This window comes from Panthera pardus, unplaced genomic scaffold (assembly GCF_024362965.1).
Source record: "Panthera pardus isolate Hobbes unplaced genomic scaffold, ASM2436296v1 HiC_scaffold_2, whole genome shotgun sequence".
Taxonomy (NCBI): Eukaryota; Metazoa; Chordata; class Mammalia; order Carnivora; family Felidae; genus Panthera; species Panthera pardus.
Window position 1 is genome coordinate 82,451,953 of NW_026526765.1, and position 15,513 is coordinate 82,467,465.

The window sequence follows — 15,513 nt, forward strand, 5'->3', positions numbered from 1 at the left end:
CTGAGAGCCTGCTTCAGATTCTGTGTCTCCCTCTCTGCCTCTTGCCCACCTGTGCACGAGCGCTCGCGCTCTCTCTCTCTCTCTCGAAAATAAACATTAAAAAAAAGTTTCAGGGATATTTTGGGGCGCCTGGGTGGCTGAGTTGGTTAAGTGTCCAACTCCTGGTTTCAGCTTATATCATGATTCGTAGTTCCTGAGTTGGAGCTCCACATCGGGCTCTGCACTGACAATATGGAGCCTGTTTGACGTTCTCTCTCCCTCTCTCTGCCCTGCCCCCTGCTCATGCTCTCACTCTCTCAAAATCAATAAACCTCTAAAAAATAACTTAAAAAAAGTTTCAGGGAGATTTTACTTTTAAGCAATAAGATGTCCTTAGAAGGTTAGAAAAAGTACATAATACATTGTGCAGGATACGTTTTCCATTAGCATATTTATGGACAATTACAAGAGTTACATATTTCATTACAGTTGTATTATTGAGAAAGAGGATTCTGTACTTTCTTTAGGTTTTATTATTCACAGTCTATACGCAATTGTTTATTTTAAAAAGTGTTTAAGCAATGAAAAGATGACCTTAGAATTAATAAGAAAAATACTCTTTAGTTAATAAAGCTATACTATTGGTTACAAAAAAAACACAACATTTCCATGAAAATTTTGGATACTATTATGAAGTCATGAGAGGTATGAATTTTGATTATGAAAGGTAGCCACATTTAACCACTGTTTCAAAGACTGTTTCACATGACTATGCTTTCTGCTTTAAGGAAGCAAGAAAATATTACATCATACAATTGAACCTAAGTCAACAGGCAAAAAAAAAAAAAAATCGTTACTTAGAAAACAGATCTAAAAGGGGCTTATCTGCATTACTTGAAGGCTAATGGTCTTCACGGTAATTTATAACTTCAAATGTTTAAAACATCCTGGTTCATTTAAATTAACAATACTCTTTAAATCTGATATAATCAAGTTAGACATAAAAATACACCCCCAACATTCAACTTATGTACTGAACACCTGCAATACAGGTTATCAAAAGTTCCTAAAACGAGAACACCTTGCATATCAAGATACCTAGATACTTCTAGGTACTGAGGCATAACTTAACATAAACCAAAAAGTTCACTAGGCACTCTGTCGTCACACGTCTACTGTAAATTCAATTTAAATGTTCATACCTAAAGTCTCAACGAAAAAAAAATTGGGGAGGGGGACAGGATAGTCATTTGTCAAAAAAAGAGCTGGTGACGTCCAAAAATCAGGCTCCATCTAATTTCTGGGTCAAATCCTGACAGGAAGTATCTGAGACAAACCAAAAAAAATTTTTTTTCAATATTTAATCAGACACTTTGGAAGTGGGAGGAAATGTGAAAATGATTAGTCTTGTTCCCAGACTCAGGCAGCTAAGATATTATAACCTCCAGGAACGTACACCCTTCTTTTAGGAAAAGTGTGTGCGTATGTTTAAAGGCATACAGTAGCCGCAAATACATGATCATTACCATTTGGCTATGTTAAAAAATTCTACCAGGGAGAAAAGAATGGCACCACTTTCCCCGTCACTGGTAGGTGGGCCAGGGGGATCCGAGCCACCTGCACTGACGCTAAATTATGGAAAGCAGCCAAGAGACTCAGCGAGAGGCGTCCCAGTCGGTTCTATGGAAACGAGAGACGCGGGTGGCCTAGCGCCTTCCTGGCAGAAGAAAGACCAGCCGAGCTGCGCAAACAGGAGGCGGGGGAAGCCGCTCAGCCCTGCACTGCGGAGACTCTCGGCGGCGGTCCCAGCCGCGGCAAGGGCGGAGCGGGGCGGGGTCTGCGGCCGCAGCCCACCAACGCGGGCGCAGAGCTCAGCGAGGCCGGGCGAGTGGGAACGAATGGTGGCTGCGGAAGGCAGGAGAAGCGGGCACCGCCGGCGTTCAACCCCAGCCCCTTCCCAATCTCACAGCCGGGCGCCGCAGAAACTTCGGGGGCAATGAGGAAACAACCCCAGAGAGTCAGGGTACACTGTGTCTTCCGAGCTGAGGCCCTTTACCTTCCCTGCCGGAGAGTCTGGGCTGCTTCCCTCGGGTGGCGGTGGTGACAGGGGAGACGACTGCCGCTGCAGCACTCGCTACCTCACTAATCCGGGCTCTGGGAAATAATTTCCCGCCGCGCGCTAGGCGGCCCCGGAAGCTATTGTACCATTTCCGGGTGGTTGTCAGTGACGCTCTCGATCCGTCGTCAGGGTGGTCCAAGCGGGTGCCTGACTGGGTTCTGGCGGGAGGGCCAGGTTCTGCTAGATGTGCGTCAGACGTGGGAGACGGGTAAGTCATTTTTCTGGGTTGCCTCCTGGGGCTGATAGTTCCGACCGGTCGGGGCCCGGTGTAGCATCTTAGCAGGACCAAGAAGTGAGCGGGAGAGGGTTGAACCAGGAGTCTGCATCCGGCCCTAAAGCGTTTGATTCGCTGCTGCTGGAAAAGGCCCCGGGATTCCGGCTCACCCCGTTCTCCACGAGGACAGTCCATCTCCAACTTGGAATTCGACCTCGGAATCCCAACTGAGGCCAAAGACAATGTGTACCCCGATTTGTAGTAGCGAGTCTTCCAGTATCCAAGGAGTGTCATTACTCTCCCATTGGCAGGATTTAGTCACTCTCGATTTTCGAGAGCTACTTTACCATCCTTGTCCTGGCTGTTTCCATTGCCTTGGGTTGCACCTTTTACAAATGTTTGGGATGAGGGAGTCGTTCATGTTTGGAATTAAACGTTCCCGCCGCTGTTTGAATTGGGTAAGAAGGTGCTTTGTTTTCCTGACTACCACGAGCTCCTGGACCGTAGATGTACGTTTTAGCTTTAGGAAACCTGTGATCACGAGGGAGAAAGTAGGTGTAGCTTCAGACAGAAGTGCTCTTGCTCTGCTCCAGGTTTCCTCCGTAATGAAGGATTCGGGAGAATTTTGAAGACTGAGGTACCCACAATAATTGTAAAGAGATAATTGCTTGCGATGGAGAGATGATGTGAGGAAAGGTGTTCTCTCAGTGGAAGGTTTGAAATATGTCATTTAGGGAACCTTGGCTATTTCACTTTTATGTATGCACTTTCTTCAGGTAAGTAGTTTGCCTTCACCACCTTATATTTAAATCATTACTTTTCCCCCTAAAAGGCAGCTAATTTTTATTCCCAAACAGCCGGTTCCAAAAAGAGTTCTAGAAATTACCCTAAAGAAAAAAGCCCCTGATGCATTAGCCAAATTCCTTTTTACCTTTTGAGAGTCATGCAACCATATTTAGGACAGCACATTGATATTCTGATCTCCTTGTTGATTCACAGTTCAACCAACTTTTATAATATCCTCATTCGGTCCCAATTTTACCATGTTTATTTAAACTTGTGTTCTCCATTTGAAAGGATTGTAAATAATTGAAGGGAAATTACATGTGTCAATATAGCAACTAGCTTTTTAGACAGGCAGTGATCTTTTGGTATTCTTGCCCTTGATTTGTGGTCTTTGAAATTTATACAGCCAACGATTAATACCACAAATAGCTAGCATTTGCCAGGCACTGTACATTCCTTGAAGTTACTACCATTCTACAAGAAAACTTGTCTTATCCCTGTTTTGCCAACGTTTTCTACTGAGACTCAAAAACATTGTGACTGAGACTGAAAAACATTCCCACAAATTATATAATCAAATGGCACAATTGAGATTTGAACAGTCTACGTGACACCTAAACTTGGGCTCTTTTTACTGTGCTTTATACTCATAAATAACTATAATAGAATCATTCTTTTTATTCTCACGTAAAATTGGACAGACAGTATGTCACATTCAGAAGTCAGAGGGATAGCAAAACTGGAGTATAAAGAGATTTTAGGGATGTGTTAATGGGTTAACGGATTCCTTACGTTAAAGTATTAAAGATTAAGGAATGTGTTAAGGATTTAAGGTATCACCATGAAGTAACTTTGTCATATGAATAATCCGGTTTCTTTTCTATGTTGATTCTTGGCCTCTTTTAGCTTCCTAACTCAAACAAATGTAAATAATCTAAAGACCATCAGGATATAGATGACTCTAACTCCAGAATATCAGCTGTCTTTTTAGACAGGTGTTTCCTCTCTTTCTCTGTCTCTATCTCCCTCTCTCCCCCCACCACACACACACACACACACACACACACACACACACACACACACACACACACAAAACACATGAAGAAAAAGAAAAATGAGGGGCGCCTGGGTGGCTCAGCCAGTTAAGCATACGACTTCGGCTCAGGTCATGATCTCATTGTTCGTGAGTTAGAGCCCCACATGGGGCTCTGTGCTGACAGCTCAGAGCCTGGAGACTGCTTCAGATTCTGTGTCCCCCTCTCTCTCTGCTCCTCCCCCACTCACGCATGTGCTCTCTCTCTCTCTCTCTCTAAAATATAAACAAACATTAAAAAAATTTTTTTTAAAAAAAGAGAAAATGAATGAGCACAAACTTCATAAAATTGAACTTTGTAATGCCCTGTAAAGAATTGCTATTTATTGGTTATTAGCAAAACTGTTACATTTCATTCATGTAACCCTCAGACAGATGGTGCTTATCACACATTTTAAGAGAGTATCCTTAATTAAACATACCCGTTCCAGTATTCTATTTTATGTAGCGAAGAAGTAGCCTAATTGTCAGGGAATTTACTAAAATTTCATTGAAATGACCAATATTATAAATAACATAGAACTTAGTTATAAAGAATATCCTATTTTATAAACACAAGTATATATGTACAGCTAGTCTCAAATACTAATGTTCATTTTATTACATTGTATTAACTTCACTGTATGAAAGGTATTTGCTTTGCGTAGTTCATAGGTAGATCTCAGGTGTTTGTTTTCAATCCAATGTTACTGCTATGAAGATTGAGACTGTATCTTTTGTCCATTATCCCATATTCAGCATTTAGCACAGTGTCTTGCATAGGGTAGGGGCTCAGTAAACATTTACTGAAGGAGTGATTGCTTTTCAAAATGTTCTTTATCCACAGAGAAGTATTTGTACATGCGTTTTTTTTTAAAAGGGTCTTACCACATACTTATTTATCGAAACTCACTTGGATGCTGAAATGTAATGTCCACTCCACACTCATCCTTAAAAGGCAATGTGGTCCCTTGCGAAGAAAATGGGACAGTGAGATGGGAGATAAGAGAATAGCTAATATTTATTGTTGTTTACACTCTGCTATGCAGTGTTCTATTTTATCCTCACAGAACTATATAGAGAGTATTATTACCCTGCTTTTACAGATGAGAAAACTAAAGCAAAGATAAGCTTGCAAATGGTCCTAGGTTACCATACTCATCAGGTGCCAGAGCTGTGATTTGAACCATTGCTCGCTTCAGAGGCCACTACCTTACCCACTTTGCTATACTGCCTCTATTTGGATTTTAATCCTGGCTCATCTACTAACTAGGTATATACACAAAGGGAAATTTATTTCTCTGAGGATCATTTCTCAAATACTCAGAGTAATACTTGGGAGTCAGCTAAAGTCAGAGGATTTTACAGCTGAAGGGACCTTATAGATCATTTAAACCCACCCTCATGTGTTATAGATTAAAAATTAGAGACTATACAAATCAACTAAAAATAAATGAAAAATTGTCCATTATTCTACTCCAGCCCCAGTCCAGCACCTGCCTATTACCCCCTACCCCCAATCTGCTCACCTGGTTAGGGAGTAGTCCTGTCCTTCTTAGTGAATGGATGGCTGAGACTCAGGGCTCAGGCCCAGCCAGAGGTGGGAGGGGACTCCAAGGGTCCATCTAGCACTCCGTTTCTGGGGCTTCTCCCTGAGAGGACATGGATTCACATCAGTAGTGTGGGGATTGGTTTATAAGCACTTTGTTCCGACAGGGTGGGGGCTGGGCACTGGCACCTAGCTGAGATGCTGTTGGGGGTTCAGGTTTGCCTGGGGGAGGTCTTCTACTCCTGGTCTCCGTGGCTCCTGCCCCTTACTGATGTCTGTGACTCTGAGCAACTACCTGCCCGTGTCTAGGCCTCAGTTTCCTCAATTGAAGTCACTGGGTAGGGGACGCTTGCCTCTTTCCTCCCAGGAGTGGGTCCAGGACCTCCATGATGGGGTCAGTCTTGGGTCTCCTCTTCCTGATCTGCCTGCGCGCAGATCCCCGGGATTGCCACTTTTGGAAGATCTTCCACAGGCCTTTGCTACAGAAAAACAAAATAACAAAAACAACACCAAAAAACCCCCGCACCTTGCCTCACCCACCTTCCAATGTTTGCATATATTGCTGACTTACTTCCAATACGCAGCTCTGACTGACGTATTGCACAGTACTGCTAGGCCGTGTTCTTTTAGAGGCTGGGAAACAACCAGGGATTAATCCTTAGACATGATGATTCTACAGACGCCTGACTTACCTCTTCAGGTGACTCTGGTTAAGGGAAGTTTTTGAGTGGTGCACACAAAAGACTGCAGTTGAATCAAGAGATAAAGGTAAAAATCAGCATAGAAATATTAAAAAGTATCAGGAAGTGTGAAGAGAATACTGTCTGCCATCCTCAACTGCTGACATGTTATTGGAGACAGGTTTTTGAAACAGTGCCCCAGCAATTTTCCTGTAAACTTTGGTACAAGTCAGTAAGGAGAGAGGTGGCTCAGGCTTAAGTTGCTAATAGAGTATCTATAATATTTATGAATACCCGTGTATTCACAGAGAGAGAAGAAACATATATAGCTGTTTAAATCATTTGGTGGATTCTTTGCTGAATCACATTCTCAGCAAAATTAGCTAAAACTAAAAAAAAAAGTTATTTTGATTAATTAGGCAAAACAGTAAAATGTAAAGCAGCTGAATTCAGATAAGACCTGCATATGAGCTCAAATTCATGAACTTACACATGATTTGAAAGGATTTACTTAAGTTATTTGAGCTCCAATTTGTTCATCTGTCAAGTGCTAATATCAACTTTATAGATTTATTAGGATTAAGTGTGATAATGTGTGAAAGCACACAGGCATCAGAAAGAATGTTGTTAGGGATTTGTCTAGTTTTGTTGTTTAATGTAGTGTAATTGCTTTAAAATAAGGTCTGGGCTCTAATTCTGAAGGCAACAGTTCAAATCCCAGCTCTGTCACTAGTTGTGAGACTCTGGGAAAGATATTTTTCTGTTCTTAGTGTTTGTTTACTTATTTTTAAAATGAAAATAGTGATAACGTGTTCATAAGTTTTGTGCGAAGATTTAATAATGATGCATAGAGTTTAATATGGTGGCAAGACTTGTATGCACTTTCTTTGTTGGCTCAAATTCCCGGAAAAGCAGATCCCAAGAGGGGTTTAGACTTCCTAGAGGTTTATTAGGGAAGAGGCCTGTGAAAGATAAAGAAGGGGCAGCAAGAGTAGGAGGGAAGTGCCTTCAGGCCTCAGTGCAGGTCTGACCACCTGCAAAGGCTGGAAGGAGGGAGGGAGGAAGGGAAAGAGCAAGGAAGTCAGACTGCTGTGCTGTTTTAAGAAAGCTTCAACAGCACAATGGGGAATATGTGATCCAAAGTCATCTGTTAGAGGAATCTCATGTTACCCAGTGCTCAATATAATGTTAGCTATTAGTAAAAATAATTGGTAGTTGTCACATGCTATAATTTACAAGTGTATTTAAACTTAAACTCTTGATTTTTTTTTTTTAAGAGCTGGGTTTTTTGTTTTGTTTTGTTTTTTTTTTTAGAGAGTAAGTGGAGGGATAGGCACAGAGGGAGAAAGAGAGAGAGCATCTTCAGCAGGCTCTATGCTGAGTTTGGAGCCCAACAAGGGACTCAATCCCATGACCCTGGTATCATGACCTGAGTTGAAATCAAGAGTCTGACGCTCAACCGACTGAGCCACCCAGGTGCCCCTCAACTCTTACTTTTACTGTCTGCCCTAACCTCCTCTAAGACAAGTACAATCCCTGCTGCCAAACATTGACATTAACATTTGAGGGACATATTCTTAGATCAACAACTTCCTATATTTTATGACACAGTTTTGTTAGCCAGTGAACAGTTGAGGGATCATAAGATCCAAATAGCAGTTGGAAAAATGCAAACATTAGCTAAGCAACTGATTTTTTGACATTAGGTAGTCAAACACAATATGCTGTTTAAATTCCTCAATTCATGGGGCACCTGGGTAGCTCATTGGGTTAATGGTCTGACTCTTGATTTTGTCTCAGGGTCTCCCAGTTCTTGAGATCAAGCCCCGTGTTGGGTTCTGTGCTGACAGTGCAGAGCCTGCTTTGGATTCTGTCTCTCCCTCTCTGTCCCTACTTCATTCCCTTGCGCCCCCCTCCCCCAAAATAAATAAATAAACTTTAAAAATTTTTCTAAATTCAGGTATCCAATAAATACAACAATCTCCAAAACCGGAGTAATGTTAATATCCATAGTTGAATATTAGCCCAAATATACATTTTTGTGAATGTACATTTTTTCTTCCTCCCAAACATACTTCTGTAGTTAAAAAGATCATGATATTACAGTTTTGTAGGCAACCCCCTCACTTTTGTTTTTAACAAGCAATTGTGGATGTCAATCAATTCAGTGCTTTTCAAATGGCAGATTATAACTCATCTGTTTGGTGAGTACTAGCGTGTATTTTTATTTTAGATGTGTGTGACTTTAGGATTTGGATATAGGATGTGTTACTGTGCTTTACAGTTGAATTTTAAAGCAAGAGATTTAGACTAACTTTATTATCTTACATAAGGAAATGAAAACTAAAGAGGTAGTTTAAGTTGCCCAGGTAACTCAGGAAATGCGACTTGAGCCAAAAGTTAGGTCTTAAGAATCTAAATTTAGGGATCTTTTTTTTTTTTTTTTTTTTTTTTTTTTTTAATCATGCTTCCAAGACTTGTTTGTCCTATTTAGGGGACGTAATTACTCTATTTTCCAGTTGGTTACTATGGCCGTCCTTTTCTGTCACTTTCATTATTTGTTTGCTAAGGTTACTGAAAAGGGCTCTTCTCTGACTCAGGCCATTCATTGAGTGTCAGAGACATTGTACAGTTGTAGTTGTTTCTAGCATCCGTACCATGTGACCTGAATTTTCCATTTTCCCTTTGGGGAACACAGCTAATCCAACAGTTTAAGTCTGGAGTTTACGTAATTTAAATTGAGGAGTGATAGGAGCTCTTTTTGAGAAGCATTTTACTGATGAAGTCTTAATTTTTACTGATAGCAGTGAATATTATTCTGTGCTTCATTGGCATGATGACATTTTTTATCCATGTTTCTTGCTATTTTAGACCAGCTCACTGATATTTTTTTTCACACTAATATTTTTAAATGCAAGTTTTGTGGATAATCACATGTTAATTTATTCCTCTATAATTTTGTAAAACATCATTCTTTCCTTTTCTAGCATATATTAATACCTGCCCTCACAAATGCCTGTGGGCTAATTTAGCTTCTCAAGGGCGAGCTCTGTCCTTGCTAATCATAGATTTGACCGGGAAAGACTTTGGGGGTGGGGCTCTTTGTAAATGGAGCCCTCCTTCCATGCCCTGTTTTTATGTTGTCTTCTCTATCCTGCTAGCCCAGTGTGGCTGCCTCAGCTTATTCCTTTGATAGACTTTATCTGATCATGATCTTTCTGGGGCTTTCTCCTTTATCTTACTAGGCAGTTCTCAAATTTTTGGTTTAGGAGTAATTTACACTGTTAAAAATTACACTCAAAAAGAGTTTTTATGTATGTAATTCTATCTACTTATACTTATTATATTATAAATTAAAATTAAATATTTTTTAAAAAGTAGTTAATTCAATAATAAAGCCTTACACATTAACATATAGAGCATTTTTTTAAAAAGATGATTATATATTCCCAAAGAAAGTTTTAATGGAAGAGTGGTATTTTGTTTTTGCAGTGTCTTTAATGTCTGGCTTAAAGAAGAGTGCTGAGTTCTTAGATCTGCTTCTGTATTCAGTCTGTTGTGATAAGTTGTTTTGGATTGAAGTGAACAAAATCCAACCTCATACAGACATCTGGTTGGAAAAGAAAGGATTTTTTTAAATGGCCTTTTCAGATCATTGTGAATATTTTTCTTTGATCCTATACCCAAACTTAGTAAGTAGGATTTCTTAAAGTTTAATTGCAATGTGAAATCTGAAACCCTGTCAGTGAACTTTATGTAATCTGTTACTGGTCTATCTTGCACTTTGAAGGACTCTTTTATAAACATATGATTTTGTTACATAAAATATTGGCCATATGGAAAACACTGATTCATTGAGGTATGCTGATCTTGCAAATCTTAATACCTTTCATTATACATGATTAAAAAATCCTACTTGTTAATATTACCAGCAGTCTCATCAGGAAAATTTTTAAATGTTGGGAACCTCTCCCTCTGACAATATATGAATTTTCCAAAATTCTTATTTTTGCTTTGAAAGCTGTAATTTTATCATTGGCAACAAATGTTGTCTAATGTTTTCCTTGAAGTGAGAGCTCAATTTGGTTAATTTTGAAAAAAAAAATGTGTGGTGTACTCACAGGTTGACTTCATAAAATTACTAATCTTTACTGCCTCATTGAGGACATTATCAAGTAAACCTGGCTTTACTTGTTATTCCAATTGTGTGATTGAAGAACTAGGACTAAGGTGTTAAAACAGGATATACCAACCCCTCCCCCCTGCCCCGCCCCCAGATGCCTACATCCTGATCCCTGGAACCTGTGAATATGTGAGATTATATAGCAAAGAGGAATTAAAGTTGCTAATCAGTTTACTTTATAATAGTGAGATTATCCTGGATTATCCAAATGGGTCCAATATAATCATGATGGTTCTCAAAAGTGGAAGAAGGAGGCTGAAGAGGAATTCAGAGTAATCCAGTATGAAAAGGACTCAACCCACAAAGCTAAATAGAAAAGGAGGGAAGTGGGCCATGAGCCAAGGAATGAAAGCAGCTTCTAAAAGTTAGAAAATGCAAGGAAATAATGCATCCTCTTCAGATCCTCCAGAAAGGAATGCAGCTCTCCTGACCCATTTCCTTTTAGGGTGGTGAGACCCATTTCAAGACTTCTAACCTAGAGAACTATCAGATGATATAATTCTGTGGTTTTAGAACAGTAAATTTGTGGGAAGTTAGTACAGCAGCAATAGACCACTGGTACAACTAATACAGTTTGGGGACTGCAGTTTGGGCCTGGGCATCATTGCTTTTGCAGTATTAGTACAAATGTCTATCTAGTGAATGTCATAGGTCTTATTATGAAAATAGTTTTGAAATTTTGAATGCCCTGAAAGAACATTGGGGCTCCATCCAGGATCTGAGTACCACACTTTGATATCACTTTAACTTTTCCTTTGTGCTTCTTCTGTGTCAGCCACTTGAATAGGTACTGAGGTGCAAAAATTAAGAAGGCCCAATCCAGGGGTGCCTGGGTGGCTCTATCAGTTAAGTGTCTGATCCTGGATTTTGGCTCAGATCATGATCTCATGGTTCACGAGATCAAGCCCCACTTCGCCCTGCATTGGGCTCTGTGCTGACAGCTTGGAGACTGTGTGGGATTCTCTCTCTCTCCCTCTCTCTCTGCCCCTCCCCCTGCCGTCTGTCTGTCTCTCTCAAAATAAATAAATAAACAAACACATTTTTGTTTTAAAATGCACAGTCCAATATTAAAATTCAGTTTAGTGGTTGAAAGAGGTAAGCAAATCAGTAATTGCAGGTAGTACAGAATGACAAGTGCCCTAACTAACATACTCACGTGAAGCAAAGTGACCTCAAACCAGTTTTCATGTGCTTTCAGTCTCCTGAAAGATATTATAAAAATAATTGCAAAATGCAAAGTGCTTTTAAGGAAATATTCCCACTGACAAGGTGAGCGATAGTGCTTTACATTCCCAGTAGCAGTTTATGACGGTTTCAGTTTCTCCACATCTTCCCCAGTACTTGCTATTGTCTTTCGATCATAGCCATTCTAGTGAATTGTGAAGTGGTACCTCTTGTAGTCTCAATTTGCATTTATCTAATAACTAATGATGCTGAGCATCATTTCGTGTACCTAATGGCCATTTGTATGCCTTCCTTGGAGAAAAGATCTGATCAAGTCCTTTGCCACTTTAAAACGGAATTACCTGTCATGTTATTGTTGCGCTATAATAATTTCTTTATAGGTTGTGGGATATTATTTCCTTATCAGGTATTTGATTTACAAATATTTTCTCTCATTCTGTAGATTGTTGTTTCACTTTACTGATGGTGTTCTTTGAAGTGCAAATGTTTTTAATTTTTGTGAAAACCAATTTACCTGTTTATTTTGTTAATTCTGCTTTTATTGCTTTAAGAAACTATTGCTCAATCTAAGGTCAAGGAGATTTATACCTGTGGCTTTTTTTTTTTTAATTAACATACTTTGTGCTTATAGTTAGGTGTTTCATCAATTTTGAGTTAATTTTTGTATGTCTTCTGATGAAGAAATCTGACAGTTTTACATGTTGGTATCCAGTTGTCTCACCAGCATTTCTTGAAAAGACTAATCTTTCCCTATTGAATTTTCTTGAAATTCTCATCAAAAATCAATTGGACATGTATGGATTTATTACTGGACCATCAATTCTATTCCATTGATTATATCTCTATCCTTAATTATAGCGTGTCACACAGTCTTTATTACTGTAGATCTGTCCTAAGTTTGGAAAAATGGGAAATGTGAGTTCTCCTTTTTCTTTTTCAAGATTGTTTTTGCTATTCTGGGTCCCTTGTATTTCCATATGAATTTTAAGATCAGTTTGTTAATTTCTGCAAACTAAGCAGCTGAGATTTTGATAGAGACCACATTCAATTTGTAGATTGATTTGGGAATTACTGCCCCTTTCACCATATTGTATCTTTCAATCCATAAGATACGGACTTTTAATTTACTTAGGGCTAAGTCAAGTTTTCACAATGAGGTTTTCTAGTTTTCAATGAATATCTTGGACCTCTTCTGTTAAATTTTTCTTAAGTATAGTATTTTATTCTACTTGATGCTATTGTAAATGGAATTGTTTTCCTAATTTCATTTTCAAGTTGTTAATTGCTAGCATATAGAAATACAGTTTGATTTTTGTTTCTTTGTCTGATGGCTTACATACTTTTTGAATGTATTCGTTAGCTTCAATCATTGGGTTTTTTTCCTTAGAGTTTTCTACATACAAGATCTTGTCATCTATAAGTGAATGTAGTTTTACTTCTTCCTTTCAAATCTGGATGCCTTTTATTTACTTTTCTTTCCTAATTTCCCTGACTAGAACTTCCAGTACAGTGCTGACTAGAAGAATAAAAAATGGATATTCTTGTCTTGTTCCTGACTGTAACGGCAAAGCTTTCAGCCTTTTACCATTAAGTATGAGGTCAGCTTCTGGGTTCAATTCCTAGTTTGTTGAGTGTTTTTCATCATGGAAGCTTATTGGATTTCCACACATTCGTTTCTGCATCTATTTAAAGCATTATGTAGTTTTTGTTCTATATTCTGTTAATAAAGTGTGTTACATTGATTCATTTTTGTGTGTGATTCAACCTTAAATTTTTGTGATAAATCCTACTTAGTCATGGTGTATAATTCTTTTCATATGTTGCTGGATTCAGTTAGCTATGTTTTGTTGAGTATCTTTGCCTTTATATTGGTTTATAGTTTTCTTGTAATGTTTTTGTCTGGTTTTGGTATCAGGGTAATACTGACCTCAGAGAATGAGTTGGGAAGTATCCCTGCTTCTGTTTGTTAGAAGAATTTGTGAAGGTTTGGTGTTAATTCCTCTTTAAATATTTGGTAGAATGCACCAATAAAGCCAACCTGGCCCTGGGCTTCTCTTTGTGGTAAGATTTCTGATATTAACTTCAATCTGTTGATTTGTTATAGGTCTATGCATATTTTTAAAAAATTTTTAGTCATTTCAGTACTTGGTATCTTTCTCAGAGTTTGTTTCACCTAGATTGTATAATTTGATGATACACATTTGTTTATCGTATCCCCTTATAATCTCTTTATTTCTGTAATGTCAGTAATATCCCTTCTTTCATTTCTAATTTTAATAATTTGAGTCTTTTCTCTTTTTGACTGGGGGGGGAGGTCAGTTTACCTAAAGGTTTGTCAACTTTGTTCACCTTTTAAAAGACTCAACATTAGTTTGATTGATTTTCTCTGTTGTTTTTCTATTATTTTTATTTACTTCAAATCTAATCCTTATTTTCCTTCTGCTTGCTTTGGGTTTAGCTTGCTCTTTTTCTATTTTCTGAAGATTGAGAGGGTATTGATTTTAGAACTTTCTTTTTTATTTTTTTAATGCTTATTTATTATTTTTGTGAGAGAGTGAGAGAGAGACCATGAGTGGGCTAGGGGCAGAGAGAGAGGAAGACACCGAATCTGAAGCAGGCTCCAGACTCTGAACTGTTAGCACAGAGCCTGATGCAGGGCTCAAACCCGTGAACCGGGAGATCATTACATGAGCCAAAGTCAGTCACTTAACTGACTTAGACACTCAGGTGCCCCATATCTTTCTTTTTTAACATAGGTTTTTAGTCTGCAGTTTTATTTTCTTGTGTTGTATCTGTTTGGCTTTGCTGTCAGTATAATACTGTCATAGAATTAGAAAGATTTCTTTCCTTTGTTTTCTGAAATAGTTTGTGAAATGTTGCTATTAATTCATTTTTTTATTTCATAGAATTTACCATTGAAGCCCTTGGGACTTTGCTTTTCTTTATGTGGAGATTTTGAATGACTAATGTTTTTACTTGCTTTAGGTCTATTCAGTTTTCACCTTACTTCTTAAGTCAGTTGTGCTCATTTATGTCTTTCCAAGAATGTGTCTTTTTCATCTGCATGTCTATTTTGTTGACATGAAGTTGTTAATTGTGTTGTCTTATAATCCTTTTGATTTCTGCATAGTCAATAGTGACATCATTTTTATTCATTATTTTGATAATTTGTGTCTTTTTTCTTCTTGATGACTCGTGGTAACAGGGTGCAATTTTATTCATTTTTTCAAAGAACCAATTTTTGACTTTATTTTTTCTATTGCTTTTCGCTTTTCTGTTTCATTTATTTCTGCTGTAATCTTATGTGTTGCCTTTCTATAATGCTTTTTGTGTATCCCATAAAATGTGACATATTGTATTTTCACTATCATTCAGTAAATTTTTTTTTTTATAGAGATTCTCTGACTTTATTTATTTTTTATTTTATTTTTGAGACAGAGAGAGACAGAGCATGAACGGGGGAGGGGCAGAGAGAGAGGGAGACACAGAATCTGAAGCAGGCTCCAGGCTCTGAGCCATCAGCCCAGAGCCCGACGCGGGGCTCGAACTCACGGACCGCGAGATCGTGACCTGAGCTGAAGTCGGCCGCCCAACCTAATGAGCCACCCAGGCGCCCCAGTAAAAATTTTTTTTAATCTTTTGTGATTTCTTTTTTGATATTTAGAAATGTGTTCTTGGGGCACTTGGGTGGCTCAGTTGTTAAGTGTCCGAATCTTGGTTTTGGCTCAGGTCATGATTTCACGTTT

General features: G+C 38.6%; 2 protein-coding genes across 4 annotated transcripts in view; one reads left to right on the plus strand and one right to left on the minus strand.

Moving 5' to 3' along the window:
• Positions 1–2,157, minus strand: part of SLF1 (SMC5-SMC6 complex localization factor 1) — an 83,019-nt gene extending 80,862 nt beyond the window's left edge. Inside the window, exon 1 of the mRNA XM_019428783.2 lies at positions 2,036–2,157. The gene's annotated coding sequence lies outside the window, so the exon portion shown is untranslated. The remainder of the gene's footprint in view (positions 1–2,035) is intronic.
• A 2-nt stretch (positions 2,158–2,159) lies between these two features.
• Positions 2,160–15,513, plus strand: part of KIAA0825 (KIAA0825 ortholog) — a 385,059-nt gene continuing 371,705 nt past the window's right edge. For all 3 annotated transcript variants that reach the window (XM_019428780.2, XM_053907194.1, XM_053907195.1), the window contains exon 1: positions 2,160–2,306. The gene's annotated coding sequence lies outside the window, so the exon portion shown is untranslated. The remainder of the gene's footprint in view (positions 2,307–15,513) is intronic.